We start from the raw sequence: 15,435 nt of genomic DNA, 5'->3' as shown, positions 1-15,435 counted from the left end.
ATTTTAGTTTCTCCCTTTACTCTGACCTTCCTGCTGCTCCTTAGCAATAAGATACAGTGACGAAAACAATTGCCGGAGAGGCGAGAAAGAAAGGAATGGAGAGAAGGAAAGAAAGTTGGGGAAGGAGGCGGGGAAGAGAAAAAACAGAAAAAAGTGTGTGTGGCAGGGGGAAAACAAAGACTATGAACCACTCAAGTGGAAGGTTATGAAGTTGTATTTACCTGTGATTTCTTCCTGTTCACTCTAGCTTGTTTTATAGGCGGGACTCAAGATTCTGGTTTTAAATGATAAATAGGGGAGGCGAGGCCACATGGGCTAGTTAGTAGACAGGGCACGGGAGGTAGGAGACCTGTGCTCTGCCTGTGGTGTGACATTGGGCAAGTCACTTCCCCATCTGCCTTGTCCATTAGCTCTTGAAAGCAGGGACCCCACACACACACTTTTGAGTGCTGGGCTTGGCAAACTTAATGTTCTTTTAATGCATTTTTGTGTTTGCACATTCAATTTCCTAGTTTTTTTAAAAAGCAAAGTGAAAAAAAAATCAGACATTCTGTCATGCGGCAATACATAGACTCCCACAAGAGTCAGCAGCAGGTTTGGAACCTTGAGATCCACCCCACAGATCTCTGCCTCTTGGACTAATGGAGTAACCAATAGCAGTAGTAGGTTGTCACCCTCTGTGTGGACCAGTGCTGGAAGGGGAAGACACTTTCATAGGTATTTGCTGACAGCAGAGAAATCTTCAGCCTCAGGAACCTTGGGTTCCATGCTAGGCTCCAGAAAGGAGTGTTGCCTCGTGGGCAGCCTCTTCTGCCCATTTCCTACAATCCTAACCCCTTCTGTCCCAACCCATCTGTACCAGTCCTGTCTCGTCCCCACCCCAGGCCCAGTCTCCTTGCCCAGCCCCCTCCCCCCACTCCAGTTTCCCAGTCCACTTGCCCAGCTACTCCCAGTTCCCAGCTCCTTGTTGAACCTGTCTCTTTGCCCCCCCCACCCCCGGCATCCAGTCTATCTTCCACCAAAGTTCTCCGTCCCTACTGGCTCCCAGTCCCGGTCTCCCTCCTCAGGGTACTTGTCCAGTCTTAGTTTAGGTGTACACCTAAAACACTACAGCAGCTCAGCTGTTGAGCTCAAGCATAGACACTCACTACAGTGACAGAAAGGGTTCTCCTGTTGCTGTAGGCAATTCACCACCGTGAGAGGTGGTCACTAGGTCAACAGAAGACTTCTTCCATGGACCTGACAGCATCTACACGGAAGGTTAGGGCAGCTTAACTACACGTCTCAGGGCATGACTTTTTCACCCCCCTGAAAGAGGTAGCTATGCCAATATCACTTTTTGGTGTAGACCAGCCCTTAGCATCCACAATACCCCCTAGCTCCTGGGCTCAGGACTGCTCCACACTAGGAAATCAGATTGGTATAAGTATGTTGCTTAGTGGTGTGAAAAGTCCACATCCCTGTGGTGCAATTAAACTGACCTAACCCCCAGTGCAGACCATGCTAGGTCAATGGGACAAGTCTCCTGTTGATGTAACTACTGCCTCTTGGGGAGGTGGAGTACCTACAAGCCCTCCCTGTCGGAGTTCCCACTCCCAGTCCTTCTGTGCCTACCTAGTCAATCTCTTCTCCACTCTGCATTCAGATCAGTCAGCTTCCTCCTCACTGCCTGGGCATCAGCAGGCGAGGCATTGAGTGCTGAGGAGAGACAGACCCCCTATTTTCCATATCAGCTCCTGGTCCTGGCCCTGGCCCACACCAACCCAGAGCAGCAATTGCAGGGAACATCCTGCTCAGCCTAGCCCTGGATGGCACATGCTCAGCACAGATGGAATTACAGGGGATCTAGCTGCAAAACTCTAGTCAGACTCAGCCTGCATGGACTGCAGTTTTTCAAGGACTTATGATTCAGCCAGAGTTTCACAGGGACAGCAAAAGGTGCCTACCTGACTGTCATAGGATCATGACTGCCCTATAGCACCTCCTGCTGGCCAATTGTGGCACTCAGTCTTAGTTTCCTTCCCTTGAAGATGGGTCTCAGCTGTTCACCCACCAGTCTCTGCTAGAGCCATGGCTAGCCTGCCAGCCAAGTAAACAAATTTAACCCCATCCAGGCTGCCAAAAGTCCAGCTAAGAAATTCCAATGGACAAAGAGCTCTTCTGGACTTCAAGGGCTTCTTTTCAGCCCCCTGCCCTGTTCCTAACTCCTTTCTAAGCTATCTTTGAGAGTCCCTCTGGCTCTGGGGTTCAGCACTCAGACCCCAGGCTGGTTCATCTGGAGTACCAGTCTCAGCCCCTCCTGGGCTCTGTTCCTTACATCCTTCCCTGCCCCAGTACAGCACACTGGGCTCCTAGACTGTTTACCCTGAAGTACCCAGCACTCTGCCTACCTTAGCCTAGAGTTTTCCACAGCAGCATACCCCACTCTCTGTAGCTTCACACCTCACAGACTGATCTTTCTCTTGCCCTCACAAGCCCTTTTTGTAAGGCCCAGGCATCCATTAAGCTATCACCTGACCCCCTTAGCTCCACCTCCTCTGGCTGGGAAGCAGCTAATTAATTATGGCACAAGTGTGAGTGGGCTCATCTCCCCTTAAAAGGGCCAGTCACCCTTTGAAACTGACACAAAGGTCACTCTGCCAAATTTCCAGTCCCTGCTCCAAAGAAAACACTGAGGTGCTGTGGATTCTCAGAGGAAAGATCACCAGCATTTAACATGGGCAAAACAACTTTTTTCCTCTTGGCCTTGTTTTTGGAAACAACTGAACCGTTTTGGTTGAAATTTTCCAGAAACAATCAGCCTGAGGCAGACACCTAACACAGAAAAATTCAGCCCAAATAATTAATGTTTGGGAAAGTTATAAGCAACAGAAAACAGGGTCTTATAGTGGGAAGGGTTAGGCAACTGGTGACACTACCGGCCCTGCCTACAATATAATCAATGTTGTACCAATATTCTGAAGGAGGAATGGGCATCTTACTTTTTAATGTATCTTTGTTGCTTTCTGTCTCTTCCTGATGTTTCTTTCCTGTAAAACAAAACGGTGTTGGCATAAACAAAATACTCAATGATTCTATTTACATCTCTTTGGATTGCATGGTGTAGTTCATCCCAAACACCAGCTTGGAAACTATCAGTCCAAAAGGAGATTTTTTTTAAAATTATGTTTAGGAAGTTGTGAGCCTGTGAAAGAGGAGGGTTATACTGCAAATAGTTTTGCAGCCTCAGCTGTAGTGTTTTGCCACCAATTGAATGCTGCAGTGTATCTGAAACCCAGCCATGATCTGAATGGGAAACCAAACATAGTGCAATGTATAAAGCTAATCATTGTTCTCAGTTATAATCTTCTCATATCTGCATATTGAGCAAACATGATTAAACCACAGTGCAAAATTGGCTTGGCTGATAGCATCTGAATTTGGCATAACTGTTTTGTCCACACTGGTATGTTTACTAATTTGTAGAAGTATGAATAATCATCTGTCTGGTAGCAGGAAATGATACCACATCACATGGCATTACATGGGAGAGAGCCAGGCCAGATCCTCAGCTGGTGTCAATCAGGATAGCTCCATTGACATCTGGGGAGCTCCACTGATTTACACCAGCGGCGGCTCTGGTATTAGCAGAGCAAAGGGCTAAAATCCAAATCAGGATGGTTTAGTGAGAATGCAGAAACATATGAGCAAATGAGTCTTGCAGGTTATTGCATGACCAATATGGATCTTATTGGTCCAGGACTGCCTCAAAGGTGTTTCACAGGATCTAAGTTGTGCAGAGAAGAAAATCTGGTGTCCACGTGGTAGGATGAAGGCTGTCTACTTCAGGAGATCACAGTACATTAGTGGGGCCTGGTCTATATGCATCCGAAGAAGTGGGTTGTAGCCCACGAAAGCTTATGCTCTAATAAATTTGTTAGTCTCTAAGGTGCCACAAGTACTCCTGTTATTTTTACTTAAAATTAGATTGACCTAGCTACATTGCTCAGGGCTGTCAAAAATTTCACGTTGTGTGCAATGTAGTTAGATTGACGTCACCCCCCAGTGTAGACATAGCTAGGTCCTAGCTACCACCTCTCGGAGAATTGGATTAACTACTCTGATGGAAACCCCGCTTCTATTGATGTAGGAAGCATCTACACCATGGCCCTACAGCCTCACAGCTGCATTGGCTGTAGTGTAGACAGCCTGGGTCTTTCATATAACAAAGAGGGGTATGGGAGAAAGGATGGCATTGTTGTTAAGGCAGTGGATTGTGAGTGACTCAGGAGAAATGGGTTTAATTCTCTCCCCTGCTACAGAATCCCTCTGTGACCTTTGCCATGTCACTTAGTGTTTATGTGCCTCAATTCCCCCTGTGTACAAAGGGGATAATAGCACTGCCCTAGCTCACAGAGGTGTTGGGAGGTGCTTATTTACATGGGATGGGAGTCGTATAAGTACCTACATAGGACAGCAGACCCTTTTTCTCGAGTGCAGACAGGCCTGACACATGTACAGTTGCCCTCTGTAGCATGTCTGAGGTCAGATGCTGAGTGGACAGCTTTTTTTAAACCAAGTCTTCAGAGGAAAATGTCTTTGGCTAAATGAAAAAAAAAAAATCATTAGGATGTTTAGTCAAGCACTTCTTATGGGATTTTCAAAGGTTCTTGCTGAGGTCAGAGAGCCCCAGCACAACATGAGCCCTTGATCTTACCTGATGTTTGTGCCATGTGCAGGCTGATAATGAACTGCTAACTGTATCTGCTTGTTTGGAGGTGCCTATAAACATATATTAAGTATTGTGCAACCAAGGTGGGTCTACTAGAAGAGGCCTTAAAAACCAAAGTTCTGTCTGCAATGTGTGGGAATTTGCCCTGGAGTCCTTAGCCAACATTTTCCCTCCCCAAACTGTTGTGCTGTATGCTATGGGCTGGCGTCTGCCACTCTTCCTCCCAGAGCTGGCCGGTGCACTGTATACAATCTGACTTCTTCAGATGCAAGTCTTGCATCTGAAGAAGTGAGGTTCTTACCCACGAAAGCTTATGCTCCCAATACTTCTGTTAGTCTTAAAGGTGCCACAGGACCCTCTGTTGCTTTTTACAGATTCAGACTAACACGGCCACCCCTCTGATACTTGTATACAGTCTGTGAAGTGCTTTGGAATGCAAGGCCTTACAATAAAGGTTTATTATTCATTATTATTATTACAAACAGAATAACTGATTCTTAAACTTGCATTCCCCCCCCCCCCAATGTCTTTTTTGAATCTTAAAAACGGATGTCTCGTCTTTGTTTGTTTTTCCTGGAAGACTGTGCACACCTGGAGAACAGATAGCTTATGACAGCAGAGACAGCATCTAAGTAAAACCTGATTAACTGGAGCAGGGGCAGGTTTATTCAGACTTGAATTGTTTGTGTTTGTTTGGGGTTATTTTTGTTAGCACCTTGTTAACCAAAGAAACACGTTAAGAGAAGAGTCTTTATTACTGATTCATTACTCACTCTTTCATGCAAGAGCTGCACTCCGCTATCCCTGTGCCTCCCAATGAGTTCTCCAGCAAAGCCAGGGAAAAGCAAACTTGACATTTCTGCTATTTCTAAGGCTAAAACTAAGCAGAGAAATACACTTTTCTGATGGAAGCTAATAATCATAGTACCTGACTGTTATACAGCACTTTTCATCAGTAGATCACAAGCCACTTTGCAAAGGTGGTTAGTATCATGATTCCCATTTTACAGATGGGGAAACTGAGGCGTACACAGGCAAAATGACTTGCCCAAGGTCATCCAGCAGGCCGCTAGCAGAGCTGAGAACAGAGCCCAGGTTTTTCGGTTGAGAGCACAATGCCACGCTTTTATTTTCCTTTGCAGTTCACCTTGTAAAAAAGTTACTTTTAATTTGCCTTTGCCCTTCCTGGTTCAGGCCAGAAGCAGGAAACACTAGAAAGCCAGCAAGGAACTTTGTTCTTGTAAGGTCTCCCAGCCCCATTTTGTAGATCCAAGGGGTTCATGGACAAAAATCTACATTTTGGGGCAGTTTGCTGAATCGAACCAAACCTCTGACCCATGTGAGGATCACCCAACACATTTGCAAAGCCTCTGTGGCTATAATGAATTGTAGGAGGTTATAACTCAGTTAGGGGCCAAAGTCTCGTAGTCCAATAGCAGGAGGAGGGTATAAAGACAGAGAGCTTTATAATTACTGTACATTGGCATTTTATTTCACACAACCTTTTCGATAGGTAGAAAGAGAGGGGCAGATACAGCAGCTGTAATGCTGGGAATTTAGTCTGGGCAATACATTTAGAGGCGTGTTGTATCTGCAAACATTGTAAAACACAATGGTGATAAAGGCCCCTGTGCCCAAATGGTAGTGAAGTAATCCAGAACTAGGCAGCAGCTTGCATGACAAAGGGAATTCCATGTGTGGTTTGCATGCTGAGCTGAGAGTTCCCCAGCATGGAATTCTGCGCACCAAATTATGGCCCCTCAGGGTAGGTGCACTGGGGGGGCCGGAGGGAGAGCAGTGGAATCCCCTCCCACAAAATGCCAGGCAAGGACGGGGGGAGATACTAGTGCTGCTGGCAGCAGAGGGAACATATCTGGGAGGGTGATTCGAGCCATGGCCTCACTCTTCTGGGCAGTAGCAGAAGGGCTGTGTGGGAAGCAGTACAGGCAAGGGGCTGCTGGTGAATGCACTCCCCACAGGGCAGATCCTCAAAAGCATTTAGGCACCTAACTCCTATTGATTTCAAAGGGACTTAGGCACCTAACCACCTTGGAGGGTCTGGGCTGTTATGCCTGGCTCTCTGTTATGCAAGCAGTGTAGCCCTAGCAGGGCCGGCTCTAGGATTTTTGCCGCCCCAAGCAAAACATTTTTTGCCCCCCCCCCCTTTTTTGTGCCCCACTGCCCCCGGCCCCACCCCAACTCCACCCCTTCCGAACCCCTTCCCCAAATCCCCAGCCCCGCCTCCTCCCCCAGGCGTGCCGCATTCCCCCCCCAAATTGCTTCCTGCGGGCCCCCCCGTGACCTCCAGCCCTAGCTCACCTCCACTCCACCTGCTCCCCGGGCGTGCCGCCGCTCCGCTTCTCCCCCCTCCCTCTCAGGCGAGGGAAGGCAGAGAAGCGGAGCAGCGCCGCGTTCAGGGGAGCAGGCGGTGCGGAGGTGAGCTAGGGTGGGGGGGCGCAGGAAGTAACTGGGGGGTAGAGGAACCACTCCCTGCTCCAGCTCACCTCCGCTCCACCACCACCGCCTCCCCCGAGCGCCCGCCGCTCGGCTTCTCCTCCCTCCCAGACTTGCTGCAGGAAACAGCTGTTTCGCGCGTGGCAAGCCTGGGAGGGAGTGGGGAGAAGCGGAGCGACGGCGGCACGCTCAGGGGAGCAAGCGGAGGCGAGCTGGGGCGGTGAGGGCACTTTTTCCCCATGCCCCGGAGTCGGCGCCTATGATGGTCGGCACCAGAATGCCGCCCCTAGAAATGTGCCGCCCCAAACACCTGCTTGTTTTGCTGGTGCCTGGAGCCGGCCCTGACCTCTAGGCACCACTTGCTCTTGCAGGGCCCCGCTGCCCTGCCCAGCTCAGTTCCAATCTCGGAATCTTAATATGACCCTTAATAGACAGGGGACATTGGTGCATATATATACAGGGGGACATTTCTCCCCAACACCATGTGCACTCAGCAATATGGGCACAGAAGGGAAACCGATCACATCGGGGAGGGCGTTCACCTGGCTGAAAACAGGAGCCGGGCCAGCACAAACAAGCCAATAAGAACAACAAGCAGTCCGGTGGCACGTTAAAGACTAACAGATTTATTTGGGCACAAGCTTTTGTGGGTAAAAAACCCATAGACTGCATCTGAAGAAGTGGGTTTTTTACCCACGAAAGCTTATGTCCAAATAAATCTGTTGGTGCCACCGGACTCCTCGTTGTTTTTGTGGCTACAGACTAACACGGCTACCCCCTGATACTTGAAGCCAATAAGAGTACAGAATAATTTTATAAATGATGGGTGCCTTTCCAAAAGGTCAGCTAGCTGTACGTTAGCTAGAATAGGGCATGCCTAATGCCAGGCAGAGCCAGTACTGTGCTAAGAGATCTGAGTTCAATTCCTGGGTCTGCCCCTGAGAAGCTGTGTGATTGTTTCCCCTCTCCTCCCTGGTCTGCTTTGTACGCTGTTGGGCGCAGGGAGTGTCTCATGTGGGAGTACAGCTCCTAGTGCCTCCGGTTCTCAGGTCAGGCCTCCAATCACTATTGAAATGATTTAACATTCAGTGTACAAGTGACACTCAGCATATCACCCCCAGGCTGAGAGAGACTCTCCCAACATTACTGAAAGGCAGGGCAGTAGGATATTAGATAACAGGCACGCTTTCTATAATATAAACTATGTGCTTTCTTGTGCCATCTGTTTCTATGGTAAAATAAATTTGTTCAACCAATGCAAACAAAACCCAGGTTCCATTTCCCCTATTTTCCTGTTATACTCCCCTTGGGGCAGGGCTGCACATACCAGATACAATGGTGATGATAGGCCGTTGTGGCATAAGGACCTAGATTAGGCTGAAATTTGATAGCTTTACTCATGTTCAGTAGTACCTTACTTGGCAAGAAGTCTCATTAAAATCAATAGAGCATGGGGTTTACCAACCTGCATAATCCAGCCCGCTCTACAATCCTAGTGTAAAATCCTGGCCTGTGAAAGAGCCGTTGTTATTCTGTTCTGCTGCTGGATCAAGTCCGGTGTCTTTACTCTGGACTGGTCACAACGTTACAAAGTTTAAAAGTGAATAGGCCAGTTCCAATTATGCTCTGCTCTAATACCAACTAGTAGCTATGGCAAATGGATGCCCAAATACTCGCCTCCCTGCAAACAGAAGCAGTTAAAACACTTAATATACTTCTCTGGGAATTACTGATGTATTATGTTGTGCCAGTGCTCAAAGCCCACAGGATTGGTCGGGCATGGAGGCATTGTAGCAGGCACAATGGTACAAACCCATAGGGCCAGATCCTCAGCGTGTCTATGCCAGCATTGCTCCATCCATTGACTTTAAGGGAGTGATGTCAGTTCACATCACTTGTGGATCTGGCCCTTGCGTAGCTGTTTATCCCTGTGCAGACCGAATGCAAAGCAGTGTAACATGCTCTCATTCTGATTTAGCAGCATTTTACAAGGCACTCACTTTACACCGGAGTAAGTGCCAGGCAAGGAGCAAGACAGAGAAGAATCAGGCCCGCTGAAAGGAATGGGCAATTAACAAATAAAAGCCTTATGCTTCACAGATGCTTCTGACGAAGAGCTCCAAATAGAGGTCCCAAGTACCCCACTTGACACTTGCATTGCTTTAGGCATTTGCATAGCAGACCTATAACCAGGTCTTTTCCAAATTCTGATCCTTGGTTTGCTCACTATCTGTCACAGGGAGGGTGAATCATCAGCCAGAGCCATTTCCAAGCAGTCAGGGGCATCCACCTTAGCTTTTCCCCCTAATGTTTCCCCCTGCTACTACCATCACCAGTGCAGGTCCACCAATGGGAGTGCTAGTGTAAACCAGCTGCCGGTGTTCTAGCCACTCTGTCGTCTAATGCTCAGGGCAGATCTAGGTGACAGGGGGCTTAAAACACCAGAAGCTGCCAGCACGGTCCTGTCTACACTAGCACCCCTACCACGGGTACCACCTGGGGAAATGGAGTCCAGTGTAGACCATGCCCATGAGCCTCTCAGTACGAACGCTATCGGGAGAAAATGACCAGCAGGTGGGTACTGTACACCAAGCACAACCTGGCAGACAGTCTGATGTAAACCGAACTATGTTCATTTTAAACTACAAGGAGATGCAATTTTCATGTTTGCGTACAACAGATTTTATGACAACTTGATTGTACGACATGCATGAGGAAGTCCCAGGACAGTGTAAGAGCTGCCATTTGTACGCCTCGTACAGGTAGTTTCTATAACGCAAGGTTTATGCTTAAAGGGGATTGCTAACACAGATATTGTTTGCAGGGGAGCTGAAAATGCAGCTGTCCTAAAATACAGCCCCCACCTCCCCTTGGTACAGCTTAATAGAGGTGTTTGAACTGTAGAAAGAGTTTTAATTATTTTTAGGAACATAGAAACTGCTACACTGGATCAGATCTGTGGGAAGCTATGTAATAGGTAGTCATGGGGTAATCTGCCACTAAGGAAAATTTCCTCCTGACCCTTATTAGTTAGAGGCTGAATTATGCCTCGAAGCATGTGTATTTATATCCCTGCCATGCTCTTGTTATTTTTTTAAATGCTTCCTGTTATAACGCTGGATGTTCTTGTTATCCATATAAATGTCTGCTCTCATTTTGAATCCCACTAAGTTATTGGTTTCAATCATCTATTGCGGCTGTGTGTTCCACAGGCTGTGTACCTTGTGAAAAAGCCTTTTCTTTCGTCCATTGTGAACTAGTGGCCTTTAAATTGCAACGAACGTCCCACTGTAACAGGCATCAGTAGGAGAACAAAATGCAAACAGTACAGAAATTCTTAGTGCGGGGGGTTAAAAGTAAAGGGTTATAATCAGCTTTAAGGAAGACATGTCCGTGCAGAGTAAAGTCAGCCAGAGCACTGGGTTAATGTCGCTATGATGTGGACAAGTGTGTTACATACTCATCCCTTCAAAGAGTGGCCGGTGTCTCTGTTGATACGCTGCCTTTTGCCAGCAATTTGTCCAATGCGATTACTGCCAGGAGCAGCCGTATTGAGATGGGTGGACTGGCAGGTCCCACCCCCTTGGGCTCATCAAGGGTGTCGCTCTGGGCACTTGGCCTCCCTCCAGCAGCCCCTGTGGCTCCATGAAACATGGAAGGAAGGATTCCATCAACCGCCTCCTTGGGGAGCAGCCAGAACCCCAGGAGGCAGCAAGTCGTCCCTGTGCAGTGCCTGGAGCAGTGGGAGGGAGCACAGCAGGCAGGGGCCCCTCTCCAGCCCACACCCCAGCACTCAGCAGGGAGGGACACTGGTACCATGAGGGCCCCAGCACCCACCACGCTGGACCAGACGGGCCTGGAGCCCCAGCCCCCATCTCCCAGGGTTGGAGCCACAACTCCAGAACGGGGCAGTGGTGTGTGAGCACTTGTTTGTGTGAGAGTCTGTGTGCACGACTGTGAGCGCGTGTGTGTGAGTGAGTCTGGGTGTGAGTGAGAGTGAGCAGAGGTGTGGGTGAGAGAGTGGGCATGAATGTGAGCACGTGTGTGAGACAGGCTGGGTGTGAGTGAGAGTGAGCACATGTGTGAGAGAGTGTGGGCGTAAGTGAGTGTGAACACACCTGTATGAGTGAGTCTGGGTGTGAGTTCCAAGCTCAGAGTTTCTTGTATTTATTAATGCAATCCCTACATTTTGGGGGTCGGGGAGAGGGGATCAGGCATCCCGAGAGAGAGAGAGAGAGAGAGAGAGAGAGAGGGTGACCATACATCCTGTTTTGGCTGGGACAATCCCTTTTTTAAGCCCTGTCCTGGCCATCCCAACTATTTTGGCAAAAGTGGGTATTTGTCCCATTTGCTCTTGCCAACTTGATCAGTTGTCAAGAGCAAACGAGACAAATGCCCACCTTTGTTGAAGAAGTGGGGTGCAGAGGGGGCAAGCGGCAATGCCAGCCCTGCGCGGGGGGGAGGCAGGGCTCCGGCAAGCAGCAGTGCCAGCCCCAGCCTCACACAGGGGGAGGGGGGACAGGCAGGGCTCGGGTGACCCCGTGCAGGCAGGGGGGCTCGGGCAAGCAGCTCGGGCCAGCCCCACACAGGGGTGAGGAGGTGCTCAGGCTAGCCCCATGCCATGTCCCGTTTTCCCTCTGGGAAATATGCTCACCCTAGAGAGAGAGAGAATCTATCCCCGCTTAAAATTGGAGTAAACTTAGCCAATACGAATCATGGCTCTCCTTGTCTACATTTGGCATTTGCCCTGTTGCAGCTACACTGGTTACTGGCCACTGATGGCTAAATCGGAGCTAATCTCAAATACAGAGAAGGCCAAAATTGCCATTGGTTGGTGCAGACAACCTCCCCCCGCCGCCCTCCCGCTGCTAAATAAAAAGAGAAAGGATCCAGTAACGTATTCCAATAGCCTGGGGAGCTGAATGTGGAAGAACAATGTGCAATTGTAATCTCTGCTGGAATACACAATAATTCATCAGGCGGAGAAAGCTATCCAAATGTGATAATATACAGCAAGGCAAACTTGCTTCACACCCATTCAACAGGAGCAATTTCACACTGTTTGACAAGCTAGATTGCAATTGAGAGCTTTGATGCCGCATTTAAAAGGAAACAGACACAAAAAGAACAGGTGCAGCGTGATTTCTTTCCTTTTCACTTGGCTGGTTTGTTCGGTTAATACTGGATGGCTCATGTGAAAATGTAACAAACTACAATGATAAAAAGGCAAAGTTAGGCTACTTTTAAAAACGGTGCGAATAGAACCTGGATTTTCAAAGCGGCCTAAGAGAAAGAATCCAACACACAACAGGGTCTTCAACAGCAGGAGGGGCTTTGCAGCCTGAAGGTCTCCAGTGATCATCTTTCTACTCTTTGCTGATGAATTAACCAGAACAGGCCAGTTTTTATGCCCTATTGTTGTGTTATTTGTAGGTGCCCAATTCCCATGGGCTCCAGCCTTGTTTTTTATGCAAGGTCTAACCCACATAGCTGGTCACACCCTGGACCTGATCTTTGGCCTAAATATTAAAATAGAGGAGATCACAACCCAGCCACCTTCTTGGACGGGCCATCCCATACTTAGAGCAGTGGTCAGAGACCTTCTATCATCCAGGCACCAAGAAAAACCAGTGATCCTGCTTCAACCATGAAGATTCATGGATGCCAACAAATTCCATAGCCTGCTAAATCACAGCAGTACCCCACCCTTGGGACAAGCAGTTGAGGACCTGGTGAATCCTTTCTATTCTACACAGGCCTCAACCTTTGATATGCTTGCTCCCAAACAGCTCCTTCCTCCCCATCTCCCACAGAGATCTCCCTTGTTTTCTGACATCCTGTGCTGGATGACAAGAGAAGGGCAGAAAAACTTGAGCATCGATGGTGAAAAACAAAGGCTGATTCAGGCAGGATGAAACATAATTAATGCCTCCGAGCATATGCTGAGGCCGTATTACAGGCCAAGACAACCTTCCTATCAGCTTCCTTTGAGACTGCCCCATCCCACCGCAAGTTGCTATGCAAGGTGGTAAACCGCTTCTTCAATCCGAGCACCAAGTTCTGCGAAGAACTATCACTCTGCTTGGCTGAAAAGATCACACGGATTTGGGAAGCCTTTTCAAACAGCCTAAATCTGCTTCACCTGCACCCAACCCTCAACACCCCACCTGCATTCCCAGAGTTCAGTACATCCACTCCTCAAGAAGTTCTGGACACCCTAAAAGAGTCTTGACCCAAGACTTGTGAACCCGTCTCATGCCCTTCCTGGCTTGTGAAAGAGAGCCATGAACAATCCATGCCAACATAGCCAACACCTCATTCAGAGAGCAAATCTTCCCTTCATCCTTCAAACATGCAATAGTGCGACCGACACAAAAAAACCCACCCTGGACACTTCAGTCCTAGCCAACTACTGCCCAGTGTCAAACCTCCCATTCCTGAGCAAGCTCATAGAGAAGCTAGCCAGAGACCAACCAGAAGCTCAGCTAACTGAAGCCAACATGTTAGGCCCAGCACAATCAGGATTCAGGCCAGGCCCATGACACAGAATAGAAACCACTTTAGACGGTATCTTCTGGTCAATGGTTAAAGATAAACATCATTCTCATCCTGTGGGACCTCTCTGCAGCATTTGACACTGTTGACTATGAGATTCTTCTGTCTCACCTGAGGGAGGTGGCAGGGGTCAAGGGTAATGGGCTAAAATGGTTTGAGTCTTTCCTGGAAGGACACGCTCAACAAGTAGTGATGGGAAATAGCACCTCTGCCACTAGAGCCCCCACTTGTGGAATTCCGCAATGTTTAATTCTCCGGTCCTTTTCAACATCTCCTTGCACCCACTAGGTGAGCTGGTCAGACGCCATGGACTCAAGTGCCAGCAATATGCAGATGATACACAGCTCTACCCAGGATGGCCCAGCGCTTACATGAGATCAGCTCATGGATGAACCCAATGTAGACAGAGGTAATGCTGGTGGGCAAAGGGAAGCATTTTGAAGAGGTTAAACCAAGGAGAAGTCTCCGTTGGTTGAAGACGCACACCCACAATTGGTCAATTCAGTCTGTAGTCTATGAGTACTCTTGGGTTCCTCACTGATGCTGAGTTAATACATAGCAGCATTGGTGAGTAGCGCTTTCTGCCATCTCTGATCGGCTAGGAGACTCCATCCCATCCTCGTGGACAAAGACCAGTCCTCAGTTATTCATGGCTCCATCACCTCTTGTCTAGACTACAGCAATGTAGTATATCTAGGCGTGAAGCCTTCAGCACTTAGTAAATTCCAGCTAGTACAGAACTCTGCAGTGCATCTCCTCACCAACACAGGCTACCAGGAATATATCAGACTTGTCTTCCATTCTGCACACTGGCTTCCCACAGAATATCGAATCACGGTCAAGGCCTCAGTATTTATCTTCAAAGGGCTGCACAGCCTGAGCTCCGGGCCGGTAAAAGATTGTCTAAACTTCTGGGATGAAGATCTTGATCAACAATTTTGTTCTTCTGGGACAATGGAATTCCCAACAAGAAGAGTGGGAGACACTGGGGAAGCTCTCTCCCAGGGACTAAGGACTATCACAAACTTCACCACCTTCTGCTCCAAGCACAAGGTGCTTTTCTTGGATCATACCTTCTCTAATACAAACACTGAGCAACAGGAATATTAAAAAAGAAAGACACACGCTACCAAAACAAGACATTCTGCTGCACAGGCTTCCCCCTCAGGGAAGAGGATGAGAGAACAAACAATACATGACAGATGTGTAGTCATGTGGCTTAATGCACTACTGGAAGGCGCTCAGATACTATGGTGATGAGTGTGGTTTAAAAACCTATGTAGAACAGACTAGACTAGAAGGTTCCTGGACTGGAGACAGGAGACAGATGTTTTTATTTAGCCACAGCAGAAGCACAGCGATAGCAGAACCCTCCCTGCCAACATTTTTCAAACCTGGCGTAAGGGGATCAGTCACTTTCCTTGCTGATTCTGTGCCTGCCCTCTCTTCTGAGGCAACCAAGGAAGATGTCAGTTGCAACATGGAATTATAGGACTGGAAGAACATAAGAACGGCCCTACTGGGTCAGACCAAAGGTCCATCTAGCCCAGTATCCTGTCTTCCAACAGTGGCCAATGCCAGGGGCCCCAGAGGGAATGAACAGAACAGGGAATCATCAAGTGATCCATCCCCTATCACCCATTCCCAACTTCTAGCAAACAGAGGCTAGGGACACCATTCCTGCCCATCCTGGCTAATAGCTATTGATGGACCTA

Source organism: Emys orbicularis, chromosome 3 (genome assembly GCF_028017835.1).
Source record: "Emys orbicularis isolate rEmyOrb1 chromosome 3, rEmyOrb1.hap1, whole genome shotgun sequence".
NCBI lineage: Eukaryota > Metazoa > Chordata > Testudines > Emydidae > Emys > Emys orbicularis.
Note: the sequence above shows the minus strand (reverse complement) of the source record.